The following is a 9,648-nucleotide window of genomic DNA, read 5'->3' as shown; positions in this document are numbered from 1 at the left end:
TCTAAGCTCTTACAGTGAGCAAAGCTGAGAAATATATGTTTATGTACACACATGCATACGCCATAACCATCTCTCTCTATCTATCTATTTATCTATCTTCTATTCAAAATCATCAGTGCATTTCAATTTCTCCTAAGCCAATCTGAAATTATTGGTTTTCTTTCTTGTCATATTTCTGTATCACTTCTCTAACAACCAGAACACTGCTCATTGTTACCCTCAAACTCTCCTGTAAGTATTTTCTGTAAAGGTGGATTGCTGCTTCAAAGGGCCTGAACCCAGAGGCCCTGTCCATGCATGTTTCTTGCTTGGTTCTGAGGCCACCAAACATACTGGCTGAGCCTTCTGTATTCACCTTGGCCCATCAATGTCATCTAGGAGAGCAGCCATACTGAGAGAGCAGCAGCGTGGAGCCTACTCAAGGGAAAAGTACATAAAAGGGCTTATTGGAATCTATGCTTACTGTGGACCAAATGCCACAGTGCAAGTGTTAAATTGAAACACCTTGATCCATGATTTAGATTATACCTCAGTGTTCTGTATGTTTTTTTAAATAAAATTTAGAGAGAAAATGATTTAAAATAACAAATTAGATGTTAAGGATTTTCTTCAAAACCTTACTTAAAGAAGAAGAAAAAGAAGTAGGAGGAGGAGTAGAAGAGGAAATCAATTATTTTCCACGTAGTTTTCCTCTCCATACTTACACAATATGTAGTTTGAATTTTCCAAGGTCAGCTAGATGTTCACAGGGTAGAAACACCAGAGTGTAACTTGACTTATTTTATTAGGTGTGAAGATATTTGGCTTTAAAAAATTTTTAGTATTTATCTTTAGACTTTGTTTTTTACCATTTGGTTCTCTGAGATAACATTATTATTTTCCTTTCTCCCCCCACCCCCACAAAAAAAAAGAAAGAAAGAAAATTACAGTAACTTCAGAGTAATAACTTTCACCAGTACCAGGCTTTGTTTTGATGTACTTAGAGTAAGGCCTTTAATCGGAGTATTTCAAAACTTTTATGGATATAAATCACCTTTACTTTCTTCCATTGTCACCTCTATTCAAGCTTCATTTCACTCATATCCTCATCAAACTCATAGAATGCCATTTTGTTAATAGATGAGCACTTCAATGTCTAAAGAGGTAAATGCAAGGTTTGCCAAGTTATCAATTCAGTTTTGACTTTTGAACTTTAAACCTAGCAGCAAGACCATTCGAATCCCACAGGAAGGAGGAGTTTAAAATAGCTTCAACAAATGTTTCCACACGCAGACTTTTATCTCTGCCAAAAACTTCATCTGCTCTTCCCACTTCCTATCCCTCTTTAATGAAATATATACATAGCTTTAAAAGTACATATAAAATAAATATATCTTGCCTTTCAAAATAAAATTAAAGGCAGTAGAGAATGTTACCATAGTTTTAAGATTTTGTCTGAGTTTTAAGAAATGTATTGTGAAGCAGATTATTTTTACATCTAAAATTTAAACGAAATTCATTATACTGCATTTTCTCAAGATTCATACACCTTTGTTTTTAACGTTTATGGTATCATCTATACATTGGCACGAAATTTAAAGGATGATTCAAGATGAAATCATCTGATTTTTTAATGGTGGCAGAGTGCAGTGGTTGCTTAAACCCTTTCACACATAAGAATTATAAAAACAGTATCAATTTTGAAAGCCAACTACTTCAAGGAACTGAAAAGTATCTAAAAGATGACAGAAGCCAGAGGAGCATTTACTCTTGAACAGTTACAAGTAAGAGGAGAACTATGAAAGTCAGAATATAAGAACAATATATTCAAATAATTCAAATAAAAACAGGAATGTCAACAGAGAATTCTGTATCTGACAAGTTTCAGATGAACAAAAACTGAGAGAATCTGCAGCCAGCAGAAAGGCACTCCAAGAAATGCTAAAAGAAGGGTGTGATACCACAAGGCAACTTGGATTTCAGAAAGCAATCATAAGGACAGGAAGTGATAAATATGTGTGTAAACAATATTTTGTTACTCGGTGTTTACCATTTCTTTTCTTAATTTCTTAAAAAAAAATCTGCCAAAAGAAAAATTACAAGATATTAAGACAGCAATAACATATATGTCATAATAGTAACACAAAGTACAGCATAGAGTAATAAATTGAAATATGTTGCCTTAAAGTTTCTATATGTTACTAGAAGTAAACTCAATATTAACTCTAAGTAGATTGGGATAAGTTAAGGATAAGCAATTTAATTCCTGCACTCTTAAAATACACACTGTAATTCTAATCCTTAAAAATTACGAAAACAAACATAGCTAGAAAGCAAAAATAAGAAGAAATGTTGAATACTAAAGAAAAATCTGATTAACAGAAAATAAGACAAAAAAAGATGAATAAAGAAAATGGAAAACAAATAGTTAAGTGGCAAATCAAACAATACTTTCGTTAATGATAAGTAGAGTAACATCTAATTAAAAACCATTGGTTTTCAGATTATTCTCAAAACCAAGGTCCAACTCCATATTTTAAAAGAGATATGCTTTAGATACAAAACATGAATAGAAAGTAACAGCAGGGAAAAAGTACTATGTAGGTAGTAAGCTAAAGAAACTTGAAAGGGTCATATTTATACAAGGGTGTCTTGAAAAATTCATGGAAAATGCATATTTTGAGAAAACAATGCATAGACTTTAAAATACTGCTTGCACTAGAATGAACTTGTACTAACTTATTATAACATATATGGACAGGATCTCTTTTGAGACACTAAAGACAAAACGTCAGTTTGAAAAAAGTCCCTATCAGAGCAACATGAACTCTACTAAAATTAAAACAAGAATAAACATCAAATTTACACTGAAACTTGGGAAGAGGAGTGATGAAATCACTGATGGTTTACCAAAAGTTTATGGGGACAATGCCCCAAAGAAATTAGCAGTTTACAATTGAATAACTCATTTTAAAAGGGGAAGAGATGATGTTGAAGATGAAGCCCTCAGTGGCACACAATCCATATCAATTAACGAGAAAAATATTACTCTTGTTTGTGCCCTAATTGAAAGATGCTAGTAATTAACAGCAGAATGATAGCCAATACCATAGACATCTCAATTGGTTCAATTTACACAATTCTAACTGAAATATTAAAGTTGAGCAAACTTTTCACTCAATGGGTGACAATACTGTTGCACCCAGGTCAGCTGCAAACCAGAGCAGAGCTTCCAAAGGGAATTTTAAATGTGGGGTCAATAATCTGAAGCATTTTTTTTCAAAGACTCCTAATAGGAGATAAAACATGGCGTTACCAGTATGTATAATCCTGAGCACAATAAAAACAAGGGTTACCAAGAGAGGAAAGTGGTACAGTGAAGACAAAAGTGGATCCCTCAAGAGCAAAGGTCACAGTGACAGTTTTTTTTGGGATGCTCAAGGTATTTTGCTTGTTAACTTTCTGAAGGCCAAAGAATAAAAACATCTGCTTCTGATGGGAGAATTTCAAGAAAGTCAGTTCAGCTTTGGCAGAAAAATGCCCAGTAAAGGGTTACTACAGAGTCCTTTGTCACCACTGCTCTTGCTCATTCCTCTTGTTACACAAGGGCAACTTTGTGAGAGTTTCAATGATAAATCATTAGTTATCCATCTTACAGTCCTGATTTGGCTCCTTCTGACTTTTTTTTTAAGATGGAGTCTTGCTCTGTCGCCCAGGCTGGAGTGCAGTGACTCAATGTGGGCTCACTGCAACCTCCGCCTGCCAGGTGCAAACGATTCTACTGCCTCGGCCTCCTGAGTAGCTGGGATTACAGGCACGCACCATCATGCCCGGCTAATTTTTGTATTTTTAGTAGAGACAGGGTTTCAACATGTTGGTCGGGCTGGTCTTGAACTCCTGACCTCGTGATCCACCTGCCTTGGCCTCCCAAAGTGTTGGGATTACAGGCATGAGCCACCGCGCCCGGCCCACCTTCTGATTTCTTTATGTTTCCTAATCTTAAAAAATAACTATAGGCCGGGCGCGGTGGCTCAAGCCTGTAATCCCAGCACTTTGGGAGGCCGAGGCGGGCGGATCACGAGGTCAGGAGATCGAGACCATCCTGGCTAACACGGTGAAACCCCGTCTCTACTAAAAAAAATACAAAAAACTAGCCGGGCGAGGTGGTGGGCGCCTGTAGTCCCAGCTACTCTGGAGGCTGAGGCAGGAGAATGGCGTAAACCCGGGAGGCGGAGCTTGCAGTGAGCTGAGATCTGGCCACTGCACTCCAGCCTGGGCGGCAGAGCGAGACTCTGTCTCAAAAAATAAATAAATAAATAAAAAATAACTATAAAGGGCATCCATTTTTCTTTAGTTAATAATGTGAAAAAGACTAAATTTACTCCGCTAAATTCCCAGGACCCTCAGTTCCTTAGGGATGGACTAAAGGGCTGGTGACATTGCCTCCAGTGTCTTGAACTGGATGGAGCTTATGTTGAGAAATAGATATGTATTTTATTTATATCTTATTATTAATAATTCCATTTTTCTACAAACTTTTTGAAGTCCTCTCATATCAGACAAAATAGACTGTGAGACAGGAAAATTACTAAGACAAGGAGGAACACTTAATAAAAGTGCCAATAAATCAGGAAAATAAAATTATATATGGGATGTGCCTAATAACAGATATTCAGAGCTCGAAGGGGAAATCAGAAACCTAATAATTATATTTTGAAACATTAACACACCTTTCTTAGCATTTCCTTTAAAAAAAGAAGAAAACAACTAGCTGAAATAATGATACTATTAACCATCTTTTAACCTCCTGACATTTATAGAGACTACAATCTGTAGAATACATATATATTAGAAAATAAGAAACTACTGAATGTAATGATTCAGGTTCCCTCTTTAGGAAACTAGAAAACTAAAGAGAAAATTAATCTTTAAATAAGTCAAAGGATATAGTAAAAGTAAAGATAAAAAAATAAAAACAAGGCCGGGCACGGTGGCTCACACCTGTAATCCCAGCACTTTGGGAGGCCGAGGCGGGTGGATCACAAGGTCAGGAGATCGAGACCATCCTGGCTAATACAGTGAAACCCCGTCTCTACTAAAGATACAAAAAAAATAGCCGGATGTGGTGGCGGGCACCTGTATTCCCAGCTACTCGGGAGACTTAGGCAAGAGAATGGCGTGAACCCAGGAGGCGGAGCTTGCAGTGAGCCAAGATCGCGCCACTGCACTCTAGCCTGGGCAACAGAGAGACTCCGTCTCAAAAATAAATAAATAAAAATAAAAACAAGTAAAAACAGATAAAAGATAAAATCAAAGGGCGACTCTTTTAAAAACTCAGGAATGTCCATTACACATGTCCAGAGATGTTCAACACCATTAGTTATTGGGAAAAAGAAACTTACAAGCATTAGAATGGTTAAAATTTGAAAGACTTAAAATAGCAAGTGTTAAGGAGATGGTGAAAAAATGGGAACTCTCATACACTGATGAATATTAAAAATATTATGATAAGCAAAAGAAATCAGACACAAAAAAGTGGATGCTTAATTATTCCTCTTATATAAAATTTTAGAAACTGGAAAATGTGTATAGTGCTAGAAAGCATATCAGTATTGTCTGGGGACTGGCGGTAGAGAGAAAGAATGACTACTAAAAGAGGAAACTTTGGGGATGATGCCAGTGTTGTTTGTCATGATTGTGGCTGGGGTTCTGTAGCTGTGCATGCCTATCACACTTATTTAGTTCTACATGTTAAATGGCACAGTTTATTATATATATATATATAAAATATACCTCAATATAGTTTGTTTTAAAAATATGTGGAAAACAAGAATAACCAAAAGAGGAAATCATTTCTAATGAGGAGACTGGTTCAATTATTCTGAAGTCAAGCCCTGCTAATCAAGGAGGTGAGTAGTTGGAGGGGGAGGAGGGTTTTCAAGGAGAAGAGAGGAAAGAACAGTCATGTGCTGAGTGCCTACTATCAGATACGAAATTTACCAGTTTACTAAGTTTCCACAATAGTGCCCTAAAGATTTCCCTATCTTAAAGATGAAACAACTGTGTTTTAATACAACTTACAACAAGAATTCACAGAATATTAAATATCGAGATTTTTCAGATTTTAGAGATAATGTTGTTATTCCTCACCTATCTTTGTTAAATGGTGTTCACCAGAACAGTCTGAAAATAGTAATAAAAATGGCTTGAAATAACCAATGTATTTTTATTACTTAAAGGCCTCATGCAACACAAATAAGTGATCTATAACTTTAGGGGAAAAAAAGTGAACACAGTTCTACAGTTCTTTTAAAATTCATCTTAATTGAATATTAAGATTCAATCGGTTTTGTTCTTATTGCTAGCATTGTTGTATTGGTAAATGATTAACAACCAGTTCACTGGAAGGACTAAAAAACAAACAAACCTGGGTTTGTAGCATTTGACAATTTCCATTGATGTGAATATTTGTAGCAAAGCCAATTTCAAGCTATCGGGTGATGTCACTATACACCAAATTGGGGAGAACTGCACAGAGTCAGCTCTCCCCAGCTGATTCAAGCCAGCTCCAATGTGTGGCTGCTTTTTAGCCTATTTAATAAACAGAATGGATTGAGATTTTTAAAGTTTATTTCACAGCTTTTTTGTTAACAGCAAATTTCTTTGGCAGGTGTTAATGTAAGTTTCATTTTACGACACTCATTAATAGATTTTGAAACTCATTAGCAGGTTTGTGTTACTAACAAGAGAAAATTTTCCTGATAACAAGTTGAGTTTAGTGCATTAAAAATACAGGTGACTTCAGTCTTCAAAACATATCCCTTTATGTAACAGTATGTTTTGAAAATATAACTTCATGCCTCCCTTGACTCATTTTCTTTTACAGCACATTGTCGGTCTTTGAGAAAATCCTAAAGGCTTTACTTTTAACACAGACCTTGCCATCTCTCACCAGTTTCACTTCTACTGTCGTCTATGCACAACCCATCCCCTGGATTATGGCAATAGGTTCTCAACTTGTCTCTCTTCTTTCACACTTGCGCTCTCATCATCAATTCCAAATACAGTCATCAAACTCTAAATCTGATCTTGACAGTGATCTTGACAGTGCTCAGCTCAAATCTCACTGATGGTTCTGCATCACATTTATGGTTGAAGGCAATGTTCTGACCTTGACCTACACTGATGCTTTACATGATTGTAGCACCACTCATCTCTCTAGCTTTATTTTCTGTTTCTCTTCCCCATCACTGACTTCCTCAGCCGTACTATTCTCCTAATGCTTCTGACACTTTCTGCCCTAGGCTGTTTCCTCTGACCGCAGTTCTCTTCTGGAAGATTTTTACATAGTTCACATCTTCATTTCCTTTATGTCTTTGGTCAAACATTACTTTTTCAGTGGAAACTCACCCTCTGCTGTCTCTACTGTGTTTAAAATTGCACACTATCAGCCTATTCTTACCCTGCTCCTGCCCCCTGCAATTCCTATCACCCTCCTTGCTTTACCCCCACAGCACTATGGCCTTCTAATGCCTATAACATTTACTCCTTTATTTTATAATCTGCATCCCATTTCCTCATTGTAATATAAGCTCTGTAAGGTGTTTTGCCTGTGTAGAATTCCTAGAACAATATCTTAAACCTCATAGATGTTCAATACTGTTTCTTAAATAAATGAGTGAATATAAACGTTAATATTAAATCACCATGCATTTAGGGAACAACTTATTATAATCCCTGTCTGTTAAATTAGAGGACTGCTTTCTCCTGAAGGGAAATGTTTAATAAAAACAGTTTATCCAGAAAGAAAAAGATCTGCCTAAACCTCCATTACTGAAAGTGGAGCAGAAAAAAATTATGAAAGATTGAGGTACTACTATAGGATTTTACACATGATACAAATAATCATTGAGACTCTTCTGAATATTTAGAAATTATCTGAATTTAAAAGGCTTATCTTAAATATTCTATACTTTATATATTGATATCATTGATGTCATCAAATATTCTAATGTAAATGTAATTTTATTAGCAGTTTTTTAAAGAAACAATGCATAGAGCTGTGTGTGTGATACATGAGCTATGAGAGGCTATAGCACATGAATCATATGCTTAAGAAACATTAAAGAATGCACATGCGGCCGGGCGCCGTGGCTCAAACCTGCAATCCCAGCACTTTGGGAGGCCGAAACGGGCAGATCACGAAGTCAGGAGATCAAGACCATCCTGGCTAACACGGTGAAACTCCGTCTCTACTAAAAAATACAAAACACGAGCCGGGCGAGGTGGCGGGCGCCTGTAGTCCCAGCTACTTGGGAGGCTGAGGCAGGAGAATGGCATGAACCCGGGAGGCGGAGCTTGCAGTGAGCTGAGATCTGGCCCCTGCACTCCAGCCTGGGCGACAGAGTGAGACTCTGTCTCAAAAAAAAAAAAAAGAATGCACATGCAAATTATAAGAAAATCAATAATGCCCAATATGAACTGCTAGTGCTACATTTTTAAATATGAAAAGGAATATAGGAAGAAAGTTAGGAACGTCAAAAGCCATAGAAACAGAGTAAAGTTGTCCCCTGTATTCTTAGGGAATTGTTTCCAGGATCTCCCCATGGATGCCAAAATCCAAGAATAATTAAATTCCTTATATAAAATGTAGTATTTGCATATAACCTACACACATCTTTCTGTAAATGTTAAATTATCTCTAGATTACTTCTAATGCCTTGTATACTGTAAATGCTATGTAAATAGTTATCTTATTTTTATTTTATTATCTTTTATGGTATTTTTAATGCAATTATTTTAAAAATATGTTTAATCCACAGTTGGACCAACTGTGACATTTGGGGAAGCTCCACAGAACAGGTGGGTGTTACACTGAGACTTTAGCAACTTTCTGTCACATATGGAACAACCTGAAAAAAACAAGCCTTGATAAAACACTGTACCCTTAGATTGTCTTCTCTGAAAACCAGCAACTTGATTGACTTAGTAATAAGAGATCCTGTATATTTATCATTTTACTTAAAAGAAAATTTTGATTTTTAATATTATTAAGACAAGGAGTTGATCAGTTGAGAATAATGGGATTCTTCCTTCTAGGTGAGGAATATTTTCCCTTTATTTTCTATAGGCAATCATATTTAATACACTTCCAGGAGGCCTAAGCAATGCAGATTTGTACAATGCCAGGTTCCATCATTCCCACAGGTATTCCATGAAAATGTCACCTTTTGGAGAACAATCACATATACAGTATGAATCAGGATTTCAGGGAACCTAATACGAAATAGAGTCCTGATGGAAATTGATTTCTTTAAAACCAGAGAATGTTTTCTGTGAGTAGGCACGAGTGAATAGTCTTGCATTTGTGTATCAAAGTTCATCCAGAAAAAACACAACAAGTAAGAGATGTGTATTCAGAGATTTACTGAAAGATATTGGATTATGAGATTGTAGGCAGTTCCAAAAGCCACAGGGCAGGCTGGCAGAAAGAACAGGCTGAAGCTACAGTCTGTAGGTGGAATTCCTTCTGCTGAAAAATCTCATTTCTGCTCTTAAAACCTTTCAACTGATTGAATGAGGCCCACTTAGATTTTCTAGAGTAAGCTACCTTACTGAAAATTAATTATGAGCATCAATTACATCTACAAAATATCTTCACAGCGACAC

This window comes from Trachypithecus francoisi, unplaced genomic scaffold (genome assembly GCF_009764315.1).
Source record: "Trachypithecus francoisi isolate TF-2019V2 unplaced genomic scaffold, Tfra_2.0 Lachesis_group3, whole genome shotgun sequence".
Taxonomy (NCBI): Eukaryota; Metazoa; Chordata; class Mammalia; order Primates; family Cercopithecidae; genus Trachypithecus; species Trachypithecus francoisi.
This window is presented reverse-complemented; position numbering follows the sequence as displayed.